Raw genomic sequence first — 14,992 nt, 5'->3', positions numbered from 1 at the left:
ACAAGCAGATGGACTGTCCAGTCGGAATCAGAGACATTTCCAGTTAATGTAAAACGCGGGAGGATAATAGGCAGGAAACTTGAAAAAGACAAACCAACCTAAACACTGTATGTTTAAGCACGTTCTGCTTCTCCGTTACTGTTTCAATAACTCTGCATTGCATGCATAAACATTATGGTGAACTTATATCTGGTGCCCAAGGACGCAGTGAGCTGAGTGGGCAACTGTATTTGCTGCTGAGATTCAATTATCAACAAGGCCCACTTAGCTTTGAATCTTTGAGGCCTGTAAAATAAGTAAGATGACTCTGGATAGTAATATTAAAAGTATGAACAAGCATCGGCAAAGCCAATAGGTCTCACTTTTTTGTGAGAGTTAGAACTATTGATGTAAATGACAATGTCTTTTACCCTTTTGTTAAGGAGTGGAGTGGATGTATGTGGTGTGGAATTATGTGGGTTGGATTGGAATTGTGTGGTGTGGAATGGTATGTTGTGGAGGGGATTTGTGGAGTGGAATTATGTGGCATGGTGTGCATTGGAATTATGTGGATAGTAATTATGTGGTATTGAGTGTACTGGAACTATGTGGAGTGTGATTGTGTCTCAGAGTGAAATTAAGTGGAATGGTGTGTTGTGGAGTGATATGTAGTGAAGTTTAATTATGTGGTGTGCTGTCAAATTTTTTGGTATGATGTGGAATTCTGTGATGTGGATTGGATGTTTCTGGTGTGTTGTGTTATTGTGTTGTTGAGTTGAATTTGTTGTCAATTTATGTGGTCTGGAATGGGAGTATATGGAGTTGAATTGTGTGGTGTGGTGTTGTGTAGTTCCTACAAATCTATATAGGATCTGCGCGTTTTAGACATCAAATCAAGGGATTTGTGTCCAGACTGATTCCAGACACCCCCAAAGTATATGTTAGTCTGTAGACCAGCTAGCTCCCAGTGCCACTATAAGCCCCTCAACCGTATCAAGGAGCGAATAGTTTCTGGCAACTATCGAACATGACAACCCTGACCCCTCAGGGATCATGTAAACAGTCCAGTATTTTTGGCTCAATCACTCGGGCTCACGATGTCTCAGAGAGATACACAGAATAAACGGTGGGGATGCTTTCAATAAGCATTTATTTAACTAGCGTCATTCTAGTATAAAATAAATGTGCTGCAACGACCATAAGATAGAAACAGATATATAGGGTTATAAGCACCAACAGAGTAAATAAAACACAGAATTCTACCATGGTGCTAAAACAATGAACATAGTTTCCTAAAAAGTGGAGTGATTCAGTAAGGACTCTGGAGGCTGGAGTCATAATAACGTCTCTATGGAAATGTGCCTCCTAGACCATTAATTAATTTGATTAAAAAATAAAGGATCCAAAATATTACCCTTTATGATTTTCTTTCTTTAACCTTATTTTACTCTCATATTAATTTTTTATGAACCATCTTAAAAAACATTTTTACCTTGATAATTTGCAGTACTGTACAATTAATAAACATTCTTACACTAGAATTGTTAGAACTGGGATCTCTGGTTGGCTAAGACTTGCACCAAAGCCAGGCAGAGACCACCACTCTAAGTCAGGGCTGGGGAGTTGCACACCAAGATAACCCCTGCTCACCCACTTGGTAGCTTGGCACAAGCAGTCAGGCTTATCCCGGAGGCAATGTGTAAAGCTTTTGCACACGCACCCAGCAACAACATCCCAGGCCCACCACAAAAGAAACTCCACACAAGGTTATATATAAAAATAGCCTTTGTATTATCATAACACCTTAGAATAGTACGCACATATTATACACTGTGCCACCTGGCACTGGGCAATATTTACAAGGGATTATTTACACCTGACAGGGCCCACTGGACCACCGTCAGTACCATCACAAAGTGAACTTAGTAAATGTAGAATTTAGCATAAACATAGAACACAACCAGTACTACTGGTAATCACTGCACTTAGCATCAGCCACGTTATGCACAGTATCACATTAGGCGCCAAACGCATTGTACGCCAACCTCATCAGCATAAACACATTATGCACTTCTCTCGCAAGTCTAAACACATTAGATCCTAACCTCCTAAGCATAATTACCTTAGGGAATAATTCTCACTAGCATAAACCATCATATGCGGACCAACCTCATAATCATGAATCACATTTAGAGGTATAACACAGGGTGCGTAAAACATACTACAGGAATCACATTTCCTAGCACCAAAATCACATTAGGGCCTGGCGCCCTATAAACCTAACAATCCTAACAGCCCCCCTGGCCAACTGGCCATCGCAAAGGAAGGGCTCAAATGCCCTATGTCCCAAAGAGTCAGGGCGCCCTGCCAATGCAGCGAAAGTCAAGGTGCGCACTTTGCGCAGGCCTAAACGTAGCAGCTGGCACTAAGTGCTGCGCAGCTGTGAAAGTTACTTATGAGGCAGGGGCTCTTGAAACAAACATGTCCCCATGGAGCGCACTGGCTCCTGGAAGAATCGTGCAACAATAAAGAACGAGAACTTGCCCCCAACGTTGGCGCGCACATGGGGCTCTGGAAAGAAGCATGTCCCCAAGCACTGGGGAAAAGGACACGGGCTCTTCTGGCCCTGGAAACAATTATGTGCCCCCTTGGTTGGAGCCATCTGGGCACTAAAAACAAATATGCCACATGTTGGAGCCACACGGGGCTCTGTAACTAAAGAATGCAAAACCTTGGAGCCACGCACGGGCTCTAGAAATCCACATGCCCCCAAGCGCTACAGTGGCCCGCTACGGCGGCGCCACTGGCAAAACTGGCCCCCTCGTTGGAGCCCCATAGGCTCTGAAGCACACCTGCCCAGTGTTGGAGCGGTCCGCTGCCATCCAGGGCCGCTCTACAAGCATCACGGGTACCGTGCCTTTACCAGGCACCACAACAAAGAATAGAGCACGGCCTAAGGGCCCCACTCACCGGCTCTCATCTTCACCCGGTCCCCCTTCTGGGACAGGGGCTTCCTGCCAACGCCGCCCGTCTCGTGCTTCTCACGGGGCTCCCGATGCTCCCAGCCACTCAAGGGAGCCCCGCTGGGACGCGAGGCAGCTCCCGGCTACCAGGTGCTTCCCCCGGTCTATCACGGCTCTTCACCTGGGTCCTCTCCTAGGGCCCAGGACTTCTCTTCGCGTTGCCCGGTCCGCTCTCTCGGGACCGGAGCTTCTCCGTGGGTGGGCTCCGGACGTCTTCCTGCTTCCGTCCGTGGAGCCCCGCCCATGGTCAGGCGGACGCGCTTGTCTGTAGTTTGCGGCCCAGGGCCGCGGCGGTGATCTCTCCATTCCAGTAACGCGGGGTGGGCACCCGCAAGTAAAACAACGGCCAGCAACGCGGGGTGGGCACCCGCAAAGCTCCTCAGAGAAGGCGGGGTGGGCACCCGTCTTTTAAATAAAGAAACAAGCGGGGTGGGCACCCGCAACAGGACACAATGCGGGGGAATCCCTACGCCGGGAATTCCCTCCAAGAAGATCGCAGCCCAGCGCTGCAGGCGGCAGATAGAGGCGCTCAGTGAAACCAGGGAAGCGCTCTGCCATAAAAATAAAGCGCTTCTCAGCAGATTGCAGAAACAGCACTCACCAAGTGCTAGAAGATCATAGCAAGCTTTGGCAAAAGCCAAAAATAAAGAGCAACAGGTCCCAGCAAAGGCAGACGGTCCCAAGAAGCAGTTCTCCAGGCATCCAGGGGCAGGGCAGGACCCAGGGAGGAAAGCCTTCCCCTGAGCCCCAGCAGCAGCACACCCCTGGTAGATTCAAGTCCAGAACAAGAACAAGAACATTTTCATGGGGTCACAGCCCCTCTTTTATGCACAAAATCCTTTGTCTCCAAAGGTGCAGGGAAGCGGCGAACCAGATGCAACTGGTTCCTGAGCACTTTGTTTTGCTCAGCCCCTCTCCCTATTCACAGGACAGGCCAGGGACATCAGACGCACCACAGGGGTTGGAGCCAGCATTGTGGAGGGAAAGCCCAGCCCTATTCAGGTCCCAGGTGTACTCCTCCCTGCCATCAACATGCAGATCTCTCCATTCACCACCGGGGCAGACCCATCCTGACTCCTGGAGCCAGGCACACCAGCCAATCACAAGCCAGACAGTCACTTCACATTTATTACACAGACATGCCAGCTTCTAGAAGTGGCACTTCTACACTAGACACAGTAAAACCGCACACATCATCGCGCAGCATTCAATCTCACGAGTTCGCACATACCAAACTCGACCCTGCACTCCTCTCACATCAGGACTTAACACGGTCACTCAGATCCCCCATGCATTCCTATGGGAGGGCAGGTCAGTCTCACTAAAACATACACAGAGCGCACGCACTTTCCACTGGGACACAGTGTAAAAGCGCCTAGAGGCCTAAAACCACTAATACAACATAGGAAAAAGGCTAGGATAAATGCAAAAAGTTTTAGGGGTGAACTTGTCAGAAGGACCAAGTCCAACTAGAATTCATTACCAATTTTTTTGTTACCAATTTTTTGTTGTATCGCAAAAACGGACATTTCTATGTACAAATCTCATCATTGTGTGAACATTTGATCAAACGACATGAGAAGTGACATTTAAGAAAACATGAAAAAATTAATCAACATATTCTCTACTGACTTACAACATGAAGACGATAACACTTGATTACAAATACATATGAAACATAAATCATTCGCCTTTATGTAAGGTCAGAGATACTAGTATGTGATTTTTTTAAGGGGTAACACCTTCCTGCGCTTACTGCTTAGTGTCTCTGGGTGCACTATTCAATCGTTCTAATGGGCTCTTGACCTTTAAAAATACGCCAACACATTTCAACCTTCAAGTTTGGAACGCAAAAAATATTTGTGGAAGGTCTTCTTCAGGGCCAGGTGTTGTTTAAAGGGACACGTAATGTCTTGGAAGTTCACTATGGATTTGGGAGCTGTATCTTTTGGTGTAAAGAAATCCCCATAATGTATCTCAAAGGGCCTTCTGCCTCTTCTTCTTTCATTTTCCAGGGAACACAGTTCGGGTACCAGCAAAAATTCAATCCACGTAGGTTCACAAAGCGTAGTTAATTCTATGCCATCAACCATCCAAGTAAGTTCAATTTCTTTGGGAAAAAAAGAAAGAACCAATTAAGGCAACTTGCAGGAAAATTAACAGTGAGGGCGCTTTCACAAATCCTAATATTCTATTCATCCAGTTTACTAGGGACTAACCAGATGTACCTAACTGTACCTAGAATGTATGTAGGTGTATAGCCAAGAATCCCCCTAGGAAAGAGCCAACCCCTTTATCTGATGAAAGAGAGCGAAGGACCCTGTCTTGATCTCAAGTTGGACACCCCGCGAGGGATGTCAGACCACTGAGTGCTAGAGTGTCTGCATGCAGGGACTTCAGCGTCTCGTGTCAGCATGGAAGTCTCTCTCCCCTGGGCTGCCCAGAGAAGATGTGATACTTATATACCCGAAAGGTACCCTTAGGGGTTCTACCTAGATGTGTCATGGTATAGTTGGCATGTCGACCATTGATGACAATAGTTATTATGCAGGAGATGGTTATCCTGCTGTGATACTGAGAATCCTCATGCAAAATAAATTAGGCTAGTTTTCTGAGAAAAACACACAACATTTATGCGGCACCTAACTAGGTAAAAGGTCAGCGCCATAACCGTTATGTAGAGTGCCGTAGGACAAATGTAGGTAAAAGGTTGTGCAACTACCTAGGCCTACATTGGGGTTCATTGGGATTCATAACACCCATTCCTCATTCGACTGGACGACAAAGTAACATATGCTAAAATATGCCTGTATAAAAAGCATAAAAGACTTTGCTAAAATATGAGTATAAATGCATCTAAAAAACATGGTATGTGTTAACCCTTTCGTTGTTAGGTCTTTTTTCCCCCTGTGCAAATCATTTTTTTGGCTTTTTAGGGTAGTTTGTGCTTAAGCCCCTATAACGTTTTGTCCACATAAGGTATCCACCCCAAATTTGCGCCCTTTTCTTCCAACATCATGGGGATATTAAAGCTACCCAGGGTTTGTGGATTTCCCTGGAGGGGACCCAGAAATTAGCCAAAATACAGTAAAAAAAATGTTGGGGGGGTGGGAAAGGGGAAAAGAGCTTCAGAAGAAAGTGTCTGTTTTTTTCCCCTGCAAATGGTATCAACAAAGGGTTTGTGGTGCTGAAATCATCAGCTCCCAGCTTCCAAGGACCATCAGGTTTTTGTCAGAAAACCCCCTAAAAAAATTACACAGTTTTGATATTTTACTGGGATACAGCCTATTTTTGCTACTTTTTGTTCTTTCAACTTCCTTCCAGCTAGTGGAAGAAATGGGTGTGAAATCAATAATGGATCCAGGAAAGCTATACATTTCTGAAAATTAGACAAAATTCTGAATTCAGCAAGGGGTCATTTGTGTAGATCCTTCAAGTTTTTTTATAGGAACTAACAGTTGAAAATAAGAAAAATTGAAAATGAGTTGAAAAAGACAGCCATTTGTGCCAACATGTTCACCTGTAAGTTCTTCTAAGTATGACAGAATGTTAAAAGCAATATACCGTTACATCCGCTGGACCCTTCTGGTTGTGGGGATATATCAGACTTGTAGGTTCACCAAGAACCCGAGGAACCCAGAGCCAATAACTGAGCAGCATCTTGCAGTGGTTTTTCCATTGTGTACCGGGCATATTGCAATTCATTTGGTAAAATATAAAGAGTGAAAAATAGGTATCAAAGCCACCTATGTATTTCCGAAATAGGAACACAACATAGAGTTTAAAAACAGTAGCTATTTGCACATCTTCGAAATTGTGGGTACCCATACTTGCATGTGAATTGTTGGACATTTTTCAAAGTGAATTATTTTTAATTATTGCCTTAAATTTGGAAGGCAGAAATACATAGAAAGTCAATAGGCAATAACAGTTGCTCTACAGTTCTGAGTTCCCCTAAGTCTCCTGATAAAAAATTTTTTGCAAAGTGCCTAGCAGTAGATTTTTAATCCTAGCTCTGCCGGCAACTAGGGAAACCTAGCAAACCTATACATTTTTTTAAACTGGACACCCAGGGAATGATATACTTTCCCTTGCTACTGCTCCTTTACCACCCGCATATGCAGATACAGCAAGAAAATGGCTTTAAACAAACGCTACGCAAACTTAACATACAAAACTGGGGTGACTTATATGTAGATGGCAAGTTCCGCAAGAGGGAATTCTTTGGTGGAATAACGCCCACATTCATGGATAATTTATTTTATGTGTGACTAAGACAAAGTATCCAAAACACATTCCAGATTACCCAACGGGGCCGCTGATACTGGCTCCGTTACACGCAGTATTACAGTTGACTACACCTAAGCATGTAGTCTCCTTACTATATCATAGCATACAGACCAACCTTAAGTCTGGCCGCTGCACTGCACGGGTGGCATGGGAAAAGGAGCTGGGTTATGAATTAACAGATAAGCGATGGGAGTACTGTTGCACACAAACTGGGAACATCACTGCAAATATCCGTTTACGCATTAGCCACTGTAAAGTTTTGCATTGGATACATTATACCTCAGCTAAAATGTATAAGTTTAAACTAAGAGACAATAATAGATGCGACAGATGTGGTATTAAAGAAGTGGATTTCATGCACCATGCATGGGAGTGCAGTACCATTAATCAATACTGGCAGCAAGTGTTAACAGCACTCACACAAATGACATTAATACTACTTCCGGCATCCCCAATGTGGGCTCTCCTAGGACATACGGAACAGGAAGATGCTGGATGTAGTAAATACGTGGCATTGGGGCTATTACTAGCTAAACGAAGAGTTGCATGTAGATGGGGAAGTGCCCCTAAACTCAAAGATCAGATCAGAGACCTTATATTCTGGCAAGAGCAATCCTTGACATATGAAGAATTGCTTCCTCCATCATCACGCTCAAAGGATATTTGGGACCCATTAAAGTCGTATTTAATAGCGCAGACGCTAGACGCTAGATGATGTATAGTTACTCAACATCAAGAAGAGATAAAAGCTGCGCAGATAGAAATTTAAAAAGTGATGAGTGGGTACACAATAGCCTCTCCCGCATTGATTATTTTTTTGCAGCTGCAGATAACCTCACGAATGTAGTGAACGTTGAGATCCGTCCTAGGGGTATTTTAGATCACTCACCGCTAATATTAACGTACACAAACCATCATAAAGCAAGAAAACGTGTTTACCCCATATATCCAGGGTATCTGCATGTCCCTAAGATCTCAAAGGACATCGTTACAGCAACACGTCATTACTTCCAGGAAAATGCTTCTTTTGTCCAGTCCCCTAGTATTCTTTGGGAAGCATATAAAACGGTGGTCCGGGGTCATGCCATCTCCTCTATTATGGGTCATAAGAGGGAGAAACAAGCTGAGCTAGACACTATAGAAGCGGAATTGAGTAATGCTACTGAGCAGCACACACAGAACCCGTTGCCGGAGACATCCCGAACCTTGCGTGCTAAACAATGTGAATTTAGAGAATACCAACGAGAAGTGACTAAGGCGCGGATGCAGGCTACGCGACACACGATATATGAGATAGGTGATAAGGCTAGTAAGCTCTTAGCCAGGCTTGATGAAAAGGAGCGAGCGCAAAGAACGATAGCGCAGCTATGCACTCCGGGTGGCTCCTTGGTGGCGGCGCCGGAAGAAATTGTGAATACCTTGGCCGGGTATTTCGAATGGGTGTACGCTTCTCAGACGACTATAGAGACGATCGAGGCTCAAACGTATATTAAGGATATTAGTATGCCTAAGTTGTCCCCAGAAGAGGCCCTCACCCTGGAAGCTGATCTAACGATTGAGGAATTGCAGGTGGCTATCGGCTCCCTGCAATCGGGGAAAGCAGTGGGGCCTAATGGTTTACCCATTGAACTATATAAAAAGACTGCGGCTATGACTGCCCCCTATCTTTTAAATATGTATCTAGAAAGTTTAGAGGCAGGGGAGCTCCCACGAGATCAGCGAATGGCCACCATAGTGACGATCCCAAAGCCCGGTAAGCCCCTCGAGGAATGCACTTCCTATCGTCCGATATCATTGATTAATGCTGAAGCCAAAATATTAGCCAAACTTATGACGACACGGTTGACCCCACGTCTTACGACCCTAATTCATCCGGATCAGTCTGGGTTTTTGCCAAATAGGAGCTCGGCTCTCAAATTGCGGCGGTTGCATGGAGTGATGGCTCGCATGCCCTATATTCAGGAGCCAGCGGTCATCCTATTCCTTGAGGCACGAATGGCGTTCGACATGGTGGAGTGGCCATATCTTTTTGCAGTCCTTAGACACTTAGGCTTTGGCCTGAAATTCGGTGCATGGATACGACTATTATACACTAAACCCCTAGCACATGTAGTGGCCAATGTCCATATATCTAGAGATTTCCCACTGACGCGTGAAACGCGCCAATGGTGTCCACTATCCCCGTTGCCCTTTGCACTTGTGTTGGAACCACTAGCGGCATGGATTAAGAGGGAGCAAGTGATTCGTGGGCTCCAATGGACACCGAACTGGGAAGACCGCATCTCCCTCTATGCAGATGATGTGCTGCTATATCTAACATCCCCTAGGCGCTCCATCTTGGTGCTCTTAAATATTTGTGAGATTTTTGGTCGGGTATCCGGGTACACTATTAATTGGTCCAAGTCAGTTCTATTTATATTGCGTGGCCCGCCACCGATGCTTCCAGGGGACTGGCCGTTGCAGATCACTGAGGCTACCTTCAAATATTTAGGCACTCATGTCACGCCCAAGCCTGATGAATTTTTTAAGAGAAATCTTGGGCCCCCTTGGAACGGTTTAGACGGGACACGACGGTCTGGTGGAATTTGCCATTGACAATGCTGGGAAAAGCAGCACTTTTTAAAATGATGGCGCTCCCACGCTTTTTGTATGTTTTGGAGAAAACCCCGTTTCGCGTACTACTGAGCTATTTCAAAACAATAACAGCGGAAGTTTCTGGTGTGCTCTGGGGGAATAAACCAGTGCGCATTGCATAGGATAAGTTGGTCAGAAGCTGGTATGATGGCGGTATAGCCCTCCCAAATATACAACTGTACTATTGGGCGGCTCAGTTAAAAGTAATTAACTGCTGGATGCATACTCTCCAGACAGACCCAGCATTTCAGGAGGATAGGCAAGGGCTAGGAGAGGAAGGGGTCATGTCAGTACTGTATAACAGAAGAAAATCCATACTATTGATTGGGCCAACAGCACACACAGTTCACATATGGTATGAAGCACATACCAGACTAGGATGGCGGGGGGTCATCACGCAAATGACACCACTCTGGACTTCTCAACGGTTTGGGTGGCTCAGGAATAGTAAAGGATTTGACAAGTGGGATGAGATCGGCATATCCACGGTGGGTGATCTCTGGAGGAAGGGAGAAGTGGTCCCGTTTGAACACCTGAAGGTCCAATATGAACTTTCCTCTTCAGAGGTTTTTAGGTACACACAGATCAAACACGCACTACAGGCAGTTTTACCCTCAGGCACCATCCTAACAGAAGCTACTCCTCTAGAAGATAGATTGTTGACCGAATATATGCAAAAAAGGGCCACCTCCTTCACCTATCGTAAGTTAGTAAACAACTTGCCTGACCCCATGTTGACACTTAAACAGTAATGGTCCACGGATTTAGGGGAAATTGATGACTCGGAGTGGCAGGAGGCACTATCGTCTCCTCGAGAGGTTGCAATACCTGCGCGACTGAGGTTGATACAACTCAAGGTACTTCACCATACATATTACACTAGAGTGACCCTCTGCAAAATAGGGGTGGCTTCACATCAATTCTCTTTGCGAGATTGTGGGGAAGAGGGTACTTTCTATCATAGTATATGGGAATACCCGAAGATTATGGCGTACTGGGTCAAGATAATGAGAACTGTATCACAAACTGTGGAGGTGTCACTGATTCCAGAACCAAGACGATGTTTGCTAAATATGTGGGAACTAAATGACCTGAGCCATCCAGCGCAGGATTGGGTAACACTGGGACTTATGTTTGCTAAACGGAATATTGCGAGGAGGTGGGGGTCAGGAGAGTCACCTACATTGCAAGAATTGTGTAAAGACATGGATGAAGCTATGGTGGCAGAGAGGGCGGCGTATGTGCATCGGGGGTGTCCGCAAAAATGGGGAAGAGTCTGGGGAGACTGGAATAAATTCAGGGGGTATATCTGTGAACCACCAAGAATGGAAACTGATCAAATGTCCGATTAAAGGGGGAAGGGAGGGAACAAAGTTATTGCATTGTGCTGTCGCCAGGACCGTCCCTTATGTAATGGATAATTATTTCATAAGAAATGTTAAAAGGTAAATGTGCAACTGGATTCTAAACAATGTGTATACCATGTGATTTTGTGATGCCCTGCGTTTCCAATAAAAGTATTTAAAAAATAAAAATAAAAATAGTGATGCGTAGGGTCTGCTGACCTTCCCTATTGATGTTTTCTTCTTTCTTTTGGAATATCTGTCCCCTATTGCAATCAGCGTTTGCCAGCAAATGTCCCTGCAGGAACTCCCCTCTCTTGTCTCTTTGTTGCTCGAAAAAAGGGGAAAATGTACGAACTAGAAGTAAATATTGTACTAAGAAAGTCAAGCAATATATGTATACTAGAAGGTGTACAAATATGCACCACATGGAAAGGTAACACTTGTGTGGAACTGTGACCATCGGAAAATGCATGTAAGAACAAATGTGTACGATCACTGTATACCGGTTATGCATATTATGCATATTTGTTTAAATGTCAATAAAAAGTTTTTTTTTTAAACTAGACACCCAGGGGAATTTCCCTAGATGGCCGCCGAACCCGTGACCAAAAAACCCAATGACCCCCTCCCCCCTTGCAAAACCAGGTTGTTTTGTGCTAGGCAATTTGGATGTCTCCACAATACATTTGGGGCCCTTGCCTTTCGTGGGTACTTGGCCCACCAACACAAGTGAGGTACCATTTTTATCGGGAGACCTGGGGGAATGTTGGAGGGTAGGAAAATTGTGGTCTTTCTGATACCCGAATATTATGACACAGTAATGCAAGAAAAATTTGTGACTGCAGTCACATTTTGAGGTTTGCATGTCATTGTGATTAAAAAAACATGTTGGTATCCATGTGAGGCACATTACCCAGCACTCCCCATTTTGTTTGGTTTACAAAAACATCTAAAGTTGGTAAATTTTCCCTAGAGACAGACTAAGCCTTAGCACAGAAAGGCAGATGGGACAAATATGACTGCCTCTCCCTCTGTTCCTCAAGTACACACACATACTGGTTGGATTGTGCACAAGGGTGAGTGAAAGGTTCAAAATGTATATGTTATTAATAAGAGATTTCACCAAAAGGAAATGCACTGTTAATATTTAAAAGATTAAAAACCTGAACCAATGATTCGCAGCTCATGAGCTGTAAAGCCACAACAAGGCACCAACCTCTTTACAGGCCATTCACACACCTTTCATATTTGACACGCACTTTCACACCACCAGCTGCGGCCCCAGCACATTACAACACTCACAATGTGGAGTAGGCCTGGGCAGTAAATTCCGTTCCGTTCGCGGAATTTGCGGAATTTGGGTAATTTCGCGTTCTGCGGAGAACGCGAAATTGCCCAAAATTCCGCTTTCCGCGACTTCGCGAAATTTTTGCTTGTTCGCGTTCTCAAAATGCGTGTTCGCGAGATATTTCTCCCCGAGCACGCAAACAGCAATTGTGAACAGGAAAAAAGCATCGCGAACAAGCAATTCCGCATGTTCGCGGAATTTCTGCATGTTCGCAGAGATTTTTTACCGTTTCGCGGAGATTTGCGTAACGCGATTACGCAAATTCCGCCCACCTCTAATGTGGAGACAATGTACACCCTGGCAGAGAGAGACAGAAAATACAAATATTACTTCAAAACAAACAATTCCTTGAGTACACACACATACTCGTTGGATTTGGCACGAGGGTGAGTGATAGGTTCAAAATGTATATTTTATTAACCAGAGATTTCACAAAAAGGAAATGCACTGTTAATAATTAAAACGTTAAAAACCTGAACCAATGACTCAAAGCTCGTGAGCTGTAAAGCCACGGCAAGGCACCAACCTCTTTACAGGCCATTCACACACCTTTCATAAGTGACACACACGACCATTCACACTGCCAGCCATGGGCCCAGCCCATTACAACATTCACATGAACAGACAGCGCCATTCAAGGGCCCATAACTTTCATACGACCACATGACTGATACAGCAATAACATCAGCTGGTGACTGACATAGTGTGTGCAGCGGCGTTTGGCTAGCAGTGTGTGTAATGACCAGCAGCAAGTCACTACTCACACACCACTGCCAAGCACCAGTCCACCCACACCGTCAGCCAAGCGCCAGCCCATACACACTGCCAGCTAAGTTCCAGCCCACTCACACTGCCAGCCAAGCGCCAGCCTACCCACACCACCAGCCAAGTGCCAGCCCACCCACACCACCAGCTAAGCGCCAGTCCACGCACACTGTCATCAATTTTTCTTTTTTTTAAACAAGAAAGAAAACACAAACCAATTGGAACTAGATACAAAACTATAACTACAGACACAACAGCGATAACTAAAGACATCATTCTAATGCCAACCGTGAAACTGAACAACAAATAATAAACCATACTGACAAGGCAGTACACTATTAGACTCTCGGTTGCTCTCAAAATCTCTTTCGAGTGTGATACAATCTGAAACATGTGGGCATACACAGCCTAGGATTAGAAGGACAATCAGCATAGTGCATACGACTCTCTTTCGCATACCTCTTCGCAAAAAGACTCTACATCTCTTAGAGGGATTGTTTTTCTGGGCATAGGAGGAATTAAATTGGGAAAGTGGCGATCTTTCAATCTAGTCACATCCTCCACCACTCCAACTCTAGGAACACTTGACTGTTCCACTAAAACAAGGCTGCCTATCACAGACTCCTGAAACTGAACAAAAGTCATCTTTGAGGCTGGAGAACACTCCTTGAACACAACAAAAGCATTAAAAGTTGCCAAATTGAAAAGACAGATGGCCAACTTTTTATACCAAATGTAAGCCTTGCGAAAAGCAGTGTACAGTTCCAAACTCTGATCTACTCTATTGACAACCACCCATGTGGTAGTCTACAATGAACACAGGTTCGCGCACTTCAGCAACATGTCTTCAAACAGCCACAGGTGAAGTACTTTCATCATGGATGGTAGTCAGCAAGTACACATCCCTCCTGTCCACAAATTTCACAGCTAAGCAGTTCATCACTACGCAAGGCACTGCGCACTGTCCCCTCTGAAGCTTTTAACAAATAAACTCTTTTGGGTAACCTTTACAGTTAGAGTAGATTGTGCCAAAAGCAAAAGTGTCCACTTTGATCAATTCCTTAAACAATTGCACAGCAGTGTAGAAGTTATCTAGGTGCAAATGGTGACCTTTGGTAAAAAGTCCTCTAGAAAGTTCCCACACAATTGTCTCCGATACTCCTAAAGTGGACGAACAACCAGAGAGGACAACAGTGGAATCCCTACCAGTGTACACCTGTAAATTATAGACATATCCTGTCCTACTCTCAGACAACATATACATCTTAATTCCATAACGTGCCCTCTTGCTAGGAATGTACTGTCTAAAAACCATATGTCCCTTGAACAGGACCAAAGACTCATCCACAACTATTTCTTTCCCTAGAGTATAGATCTCTGAAAATCGATCTTCAAAGTGATCAAGAACAGGCTGAATCTTAAAATGATGGTCACAGTCAGGGTGATCTCGTGGCAATACCAAAGCATTCTAAACAAAATGCAGCATCTGAAGCACAAGTAAATACCGATCACGACTCATAATTGCAGGAAATATGGCTGTTGCCATTAATGGACAGGTAGACCAATATGAAGCCTTGGACGGCTTCCTTATCAAGCCCATCAAAAAA

This window comes from Triturus cristatus, chromosome 7, assembly GCF_964204655.1.
Source record: "Triturus cristatus chromosome 7, aTriCri1.1, whole genome shotgun sequence".
In the NCBI taxonomy this organism is placed as follows: domain Eukaryota; kingdom Metazoa; phylum Chordata; class Amphibia; order Caudata; family Salamandridae; genus Triturus; species Triturus cristatus.
This window is presented reverse-complemented; position numbering follows the sequence as displayed.